The sequence below is a fragment of the Herpailurus yagouaroundi genome, unplaced genomic scaffold (assembly GCF_014898765.1).
Source record: "Herpailurus yagouaroundi ecotype Mexico unplaced genomic scaffold, PumYag 196, whole genome shotgun sequence".
NCBI classification, from domain to species: Eukaryota; Metazoa; Chordata; class Mammalia; order Carnivora; family Felidae; genus Herpailurus; species Herpailurus yagouaroundi.
Genome location: NW_024412427.1, coordinates 17,827,892 through 17,834,563, shown reverse-complemented (window position 1 = coordinate 17,834,563; position 6,672 = coordinate 17,827,892).

The following is a 6,672-nucleotide window of genomic DNA, read 5'->3' as shown; positions in this document are numbered from 1 at the left end:
CATTTTAAACTTTTAATTAATTAAAATAATCACTGATCGGGACACCTGGGTGGCTCAGTCAGTTGAGCGTCCGACTTTGGCTCCGGTCATGATCTCACGGGATTCGTGAGTTTGAGCCCCGCATCGGGCTCTCTGCTGTCAGTGCAGAGCCTGGAGCCTGCTTCAGATCCTCTGTCCTTCTCGCTCTCTCTGCCCCTCTCCTATTCATGCACCCATGCTCTCTCTTTCTCTCTTTCTCTCTCAAAACTAACTAAATAAATCACAGATCAGTAGAAGCAAGTAACCTGCAGAAGAGAATGGGTGGTTATAAGAGGGACTGTGCAATTTAATGAAAGCCTAAAACAAAAAAGCAGTCTTCTGCATGTCTGCTCCTTAAGCTCCCAAGTGCACGAGGCAGTAGCCACATGCCAGACCCTGTGCTTGCCCTTGACAAACAGTAAATAGTTGGGGTTCTTTTGGAGCCGTCCCTTCTTCTGTATGCTGCTGCCTTACCCTAATCAGCATCAACAGCATCAAGGAGACACTAGTCACAGAGGCCCGGATGCTCCATGATAGGAGCCCCAGGTTTGGGGGTGACTCCCCACCTCCCCCCCGCCCCACCACTGGGGCCCCTTCTCCTCCCCCACCCCCAGTAGATTGCAGCTGAACCTCCTGGGGCCGCACAGGGGCCAAAGCAGCTCCTCGTCTCCTCGGTCTGGGTCTTTGGCTGCCCCAGGAATGGAGAGGCAGCCACAGGGGCCAATGTCCAGAGATCCGAGTTCCCAGGCCCACACCATCCTTGTGTGCCTCTGCCTCCCGGGACAGGCATCAGCCTCCATCAGACTCAGGTTGAAGTCTTTCCAACACACAGGACAAGCCGCTTAATTCACCCGGCCCGGTGCAAAATGAAGGCTCAGGCCCTTGTTAAAGATTAAGAATTTCAAAGTGGCGACAGCAGGGGGTTGAACCAAGTGCAGGCCCGGCCACATGCCCACGAAGCTGGCTTGGGTGACAGAGCTGTGCCCTGCTCATGGCCATGTCCTGAGATTCCTGAAGATCCTTTCCTCGTGTTTGTGTGTTTGTCTTTTCTTCCCCGCCTTGGAGCTATAATTCACACACTGTCAAGTTCACCCTTTTACAGGGTACGGTTCAGTGGTTTTTAAGTACATTGACAAAGATGCCCAACCACAACCAATATCTAATTCCAGAACATTTTCATCACTCCAAAAAGGACCCCCAGGTCTGTAACGGTCACTCCCCATTCCTGCCTCCCTGGAACCCCTGGTAATCACAAATCTACCTTCTGTCTCTACGGATTTGCCTGTTCTGGACATTTCACGCAGTCCAGTGGAATCAGATGGTGTGTGGCCTTTGCTGTCTGGTTTGGCTCGCTCAGCATCAAGTTCTCAAGATTCATCCGTGTTTCGTTCCCTCTTCTGGCTGAAAAATATTCCCTTGTATGGATGGACCACCTTTTATTGACCGTTCCTCTGTTGTTGTTGTTTTTTTTTAATTGTGACGTTTATTTACTTATTTTGAGAGAGACAGAGAGAGAATGCAAGTGGGGGAGGGGCAGAGAGAGGGAGACAGAGGATCGAAAGCAGGCTCTGTGCTGACAGTAGAGAGCCCGATGCAGGGCTTGAACCCACAAACCATGAGATCATGGCCTGAGCTGAAGTCAGACGCTTAACTGACTGAGCCACCCAAGTGCCTCTATCTTTCCTCTGTTTTAAGGATTCCTTTTGAAATCTGACCTCCATACCATACAGCGGGTACAGCCAAGTGACTCTCATTTGCTAGCAATTATCCCATTTTCAAAGACTCACATATGTCCTCCTTTTAACGTGCGTGTTTACTGATATATAGCTAATATATAATCAAGTGCGCACACCTTAAGTGTCCAGACTGATGAGTTTTTAGCTATGTTTCTACCTGAATAACCCACCACCCAGCTGCAGATATAGAACAATCCATCCTTCCATCAGGCTACCTCAATACCACCCGCTTCGCCCCCAAAGAAAACCGCTATTCTAATTTCGATCTTCTTAGGATTATGTTTGCCTACCCTTGAGTTTCATAAAAATGGAACCATACAATAGTTCTTTTTTTTTTTTGCATCTGACTTCTTTGGCTCAGCCCTGTCTCTGAGATTCATTCATGTGTGGCAACAGCTGGCTCTCTTTGGTTGCTGTGCCCAATTCCATTGTATGTCTCTCCTGCTGTTTAGCTATTCTACCGTGCACAGACCTTTGAGTTGTTTCCAGGGTGAAGCTACTGTGACCAAAACTTTATGAACACTTTTGTATGTGTCATTTGGTGTTCATAAGCTCTGTCTCCTGTGGGGTATTTACCAAGAAGTGGATTTGCTGGGTCTTACCGGCAGGTGCCTATTTAGCTTGAGTAGGTACTGCCCAAGCATTTTTTTCAAAGTGGGTGGAGCCAATCCCACCAGCTGGGTTTGAAGGTCTGATCGGTCCACATCCTCATCAACATTTGACAATGTCAGTCATTCTTGTGTGTAGTAGTGTTTCATGGTAGTTTTAATTTGCATTTGCCTGATGCGGAACCAGAATGAGCACCTTCCCGCATGCTTATCGGCCATTGGCTAGCCACCCATCATTTTGAGTCATATTTTCCGTTAGAGTCTGGCAAAGGGATCATGCCTTTCCTTATCTCCGAGTTTTCTTAAAAATTCACGCATGTCAATTTATATTTAAATACATAAGTTTTATTTGAACACATTGGTATTGTTTCCTTATTCCCTTGCTAAGACTGAATGTCATGTCTCTTAAGTTGATGGGGGCAATCTTATCGATACTTTAATACGGTGTGCATCTCTGTAATTGTTAGTGAGATTGAGCATTTTTTTCCTTATGTTTATCGGTCCCTTGCATTTCTTCTATGGATTGCCTTTTCATATCTTTTGTCATTTTCTTCTATTGGCTTATCCTTTTGTCATTGATAATGGAAGCCATTTACACAATCTGTGTAATAATCTTTTATCCGTTATTTTCTGCAAATATTTTCTCTTCTGCTGCTGCTTGCATTTTTAAAAAACACCTTATCTTTTAGAGGCGCCTGGGTGGGTCAGTTGGTTAAGCTTCCGACTTCGGCTCAGGTCATGATCTCAACAGTTCGTGGGTTCGAGCCCCGGGTCGGGCTCTGTGCTGACAGCATGGAACCTGGAGCCCACTTCTGTGTTCTCTCCCTCTGGCTCTGCCCCTCCCCCGCCCCTACTTACACTCTGTCTCTCAAATATAAATAAACATTAAAAAAAATTTTTTTTTAAAAAGACCTTATTGTTTAGAACAGTTTTAGATTTACGGAAAAATTGGGAAGATAGTACAGAGTGTTCCCATAGACCCCATACCCAGTGTCCTCTGTTATTAACATCTTACATTAGTATGGTTCTTTTGTTACAATGAATGATTGTGCATTATTTTGTCATCATGTCTCCCTAGGCTCCTCTTGGCTGTGACTGTTTCTGAGACTTCTCTTGTTTTTGATGGCCTTGACAGCTTTAAGGAGGACTGGGCAGATATTTTGTAGACTGTGCCTTTACTGGATTTGTCTGATGGTTTTCTCATGATTAGATGGGGTTATGAGTTTGGGGAGGAAGACCACAGTGGTAAAGCACCATTTTCCTCACATTGTCTCAGTAGTATGTATATCAGGCTGGTTTATCACTGTTTTGCTGTTGACCTCGATCACCTGGCTTCTTCGCTGTAAAGTTAGGCTTTGCCCCCCATCCCACCCTGTCCTCCTTGGAAGAAAGTCACTATGCATGGCCTCACTGAAGGAATAGGAAGTTATGTTCCACCCCCTTTGAGGGCAGAGTATCTACATAAATCGTTTGGAATTCTGCTACCCAGGGGATTTATCTCTTCTCCCCTGTATATTATTTACCCAATTTGTTTATATCAGCATGGACTCATGGATATATATTTTATTTTATTTGGGTTATAATCCAGTACTACTCTATTTCGTTGCTCAAATTGTTGCAGTTTTGGCCATTGGGAGCTCTTTCAGAGCTCCTGTGTCCCTTTGATGTAGCCCCTTGAATATGGGTTTGCTTGTTGTTTGCTTTTTTGCACTTCCTTCTTTTCTGGCACTACAAGATGCTCCAGGCCCTTCTTGTATATTTCTTTCTTTCTTTTTAAATGTTCATTTATTTTTGAGAGAACACAAGCGGCGAAGGGGCAGAGAGAGGGGGACAGAAGATCCAAAGCAGGCTCTGAGCTGACAGGCTGACAGCAGACAGCCCGGTGTGGGGCTTGAACTCACGAAATGTGAGATCATGACCTGAGCTGAAGTAGGACGCTCAACTGACTGAGCCACTCAGGCACCCCCTTTCTTGTACATTTCTGCCCCAGTCGTACAATCAGCCATTTCTCCAAGGAGCCTTGGTTCCTTTTATTGGGAAATGGTATTAGAAACCAAGATCTGGGCACTAGGTTTGCCTGTTACTACTGGAGTTTTGTTTCTTTCAGGTCTTCTCAGCTGACAAAGAAAGGAAATACATGTGTGTATGCTAACCCAAGCAGATACACATACCTATAAATGTTCCTACATGTAACCTTCTGTGTCTCTATTGAGTTAAACATGAAATTCATACTGGTGTCTCCAACTCTGCTCCATTACCACATGAGTCATTCTAGCCTCCTTCCCTTGCTTCTCTGAGTTCTCGCTCCAACATTGGGGAACCTGGCACCTACTATCCACCATCCATTTAGTTAATTGTTCAATTCTAGTATACATGTATCAGAATTGCTAACCCATACCCTTGTGGGAAACACCTGTACCAACTGGAACAAAGTGCCCAACACATATGATGGAGAAGTCCTTGGTGATTAAGGATGGGGTTAACTTGCAGTTGTTGGTGGAGGCGGGATGCTCAACTCCAGAGGTATCTGAGAGTCTGGTAAATACCGTTGGCTAAGATACGGGTGAATTATTCTTCCTGGTGATTTACAAAGTGCTTTTTTATTTTTATTTAAAAAAATTTTTTTTAAATGTTTATTTATTTTTGAAGGAGAGACAGAGTGTGAGTGGGGGAAGGGCAGAGAGAGAGGGAGACACAGAATCGGAAGCAGGCTCCAGGCTCTGAACTGTCAGCACAGAGCCCGACGCGGGGCTCGAACCCACGAACCGCGAGATCATAACCTGAGCCGAAATCGGACGCTCAACCGACTGAGCCACCCAGGCGCCCCGCAAAGTGCTTTTTAAAGCCCGAAACTCCCAAAACCCCCTTGAAGGCATCCTGTACCATCAGCATTATTTCTTTAAAATGTAGAGATTGAAAATTACATTTGGTTTACATGGTTATCCAGCCTGATACCAGGCTGATACCAGGGTATCCCACGTGTATCAAGAAGCAAGTGCTCACATGTGTTTTTGAAATGAAGGGTGAGATAGAAATATTTCGTCATGGTTCTGATAATGCGACAAAGAACACGGTGTGCTTGCATGATCTCGGCAACACTTTCAGTAGCCAAGAGAACTTGAAGTTATAACTTCAGGGCCAAAATAACATGATTTTAGATTCTGTGGCTTCAGTAACAGGATTTCTTATGAAACCTGCACTGTGGTACAAATGGTAACACCTGGAGGATTTGATGCTCTCCCAACGTTAGATCATTCTTTTCAGAGAAAGAGAATCCATCAGAGAAAGAAATCTCTGGTACATTTAAAAGCGTATTTAAAAGACATATCCAAACACTTCAATAGAATACAAAGACGTACTTTCTAGAATGCAAGGCATCGGAGAGGATTAGAAACCCATTTGTTTCTGGGCTGGGGAGGTTGGGGAAAGGGGGCGAGGCTGGTCAAAGGGTACAAACTTTCAGCCAGAAGATGAATAAGGTCCGAGGATGTGACGTGAAACATGATGACTGTAGTTGACAACACTGTACGGTATTAAAATTTGCTAAGAGAGTAGAGCTTAAATGTTCTCACCAAAAAGGATAGATCTGTGAGGTGATGGATGTGCTAATTAACTAGATGCAGAGGATCCTCTCACAATGAATACGTGTATCAAATCATCGCTGCACACACTTTAAATACCTTACAATTTTATACGTCAATTATACCTCAATAAAGCTGGAGGGGAAAAGTAACCCATTTGTCTTCATCTCCCAGGTTAAAATATTTAGCGTTCCTACTTTGGCATGTGACAGGCAAAAAAGAAAAAAAAAATTGACTCAGGTCTGATAACAGTGTACCAAAGGTCCACATTTTTTGGCCCACGTTTTTTTTTTTAAACACTTTTTTAATCTTTTTATTTATTTTTGAAGGAGAGAGAGAGACAGCATGAGCGAGGGAGGAGCAGAGAGAGAGAGAGACACAGAATTCGAAGCAGGCTCCAGGCTCTGAGCCGTCAGCACAGAGCCCGACGCAGGGCTCGAACCCACAAACCGTGAGATCATGACCTGAGCCGAAGTCGGACGCTCAACCGACTGAGCTACCCAGGCGCCCCTGGCCCATATTTAATTCAAATACCCAGAACTGACTGGCAGAACTTGCTGCCTCTCCAAACAACCCAGAAAGTGAATTGGGATTTTATAATTTAATAGACACAAAGGGTAAGAGAAGAATCCAGGTCAACATGGGACCTGAGGAATGGGTCAGGCCATCTTCATAGATCCAAGATGGGCCCGGTCAGGGAAGATGACCCTAGAAAAGGCCTAGTTTCTG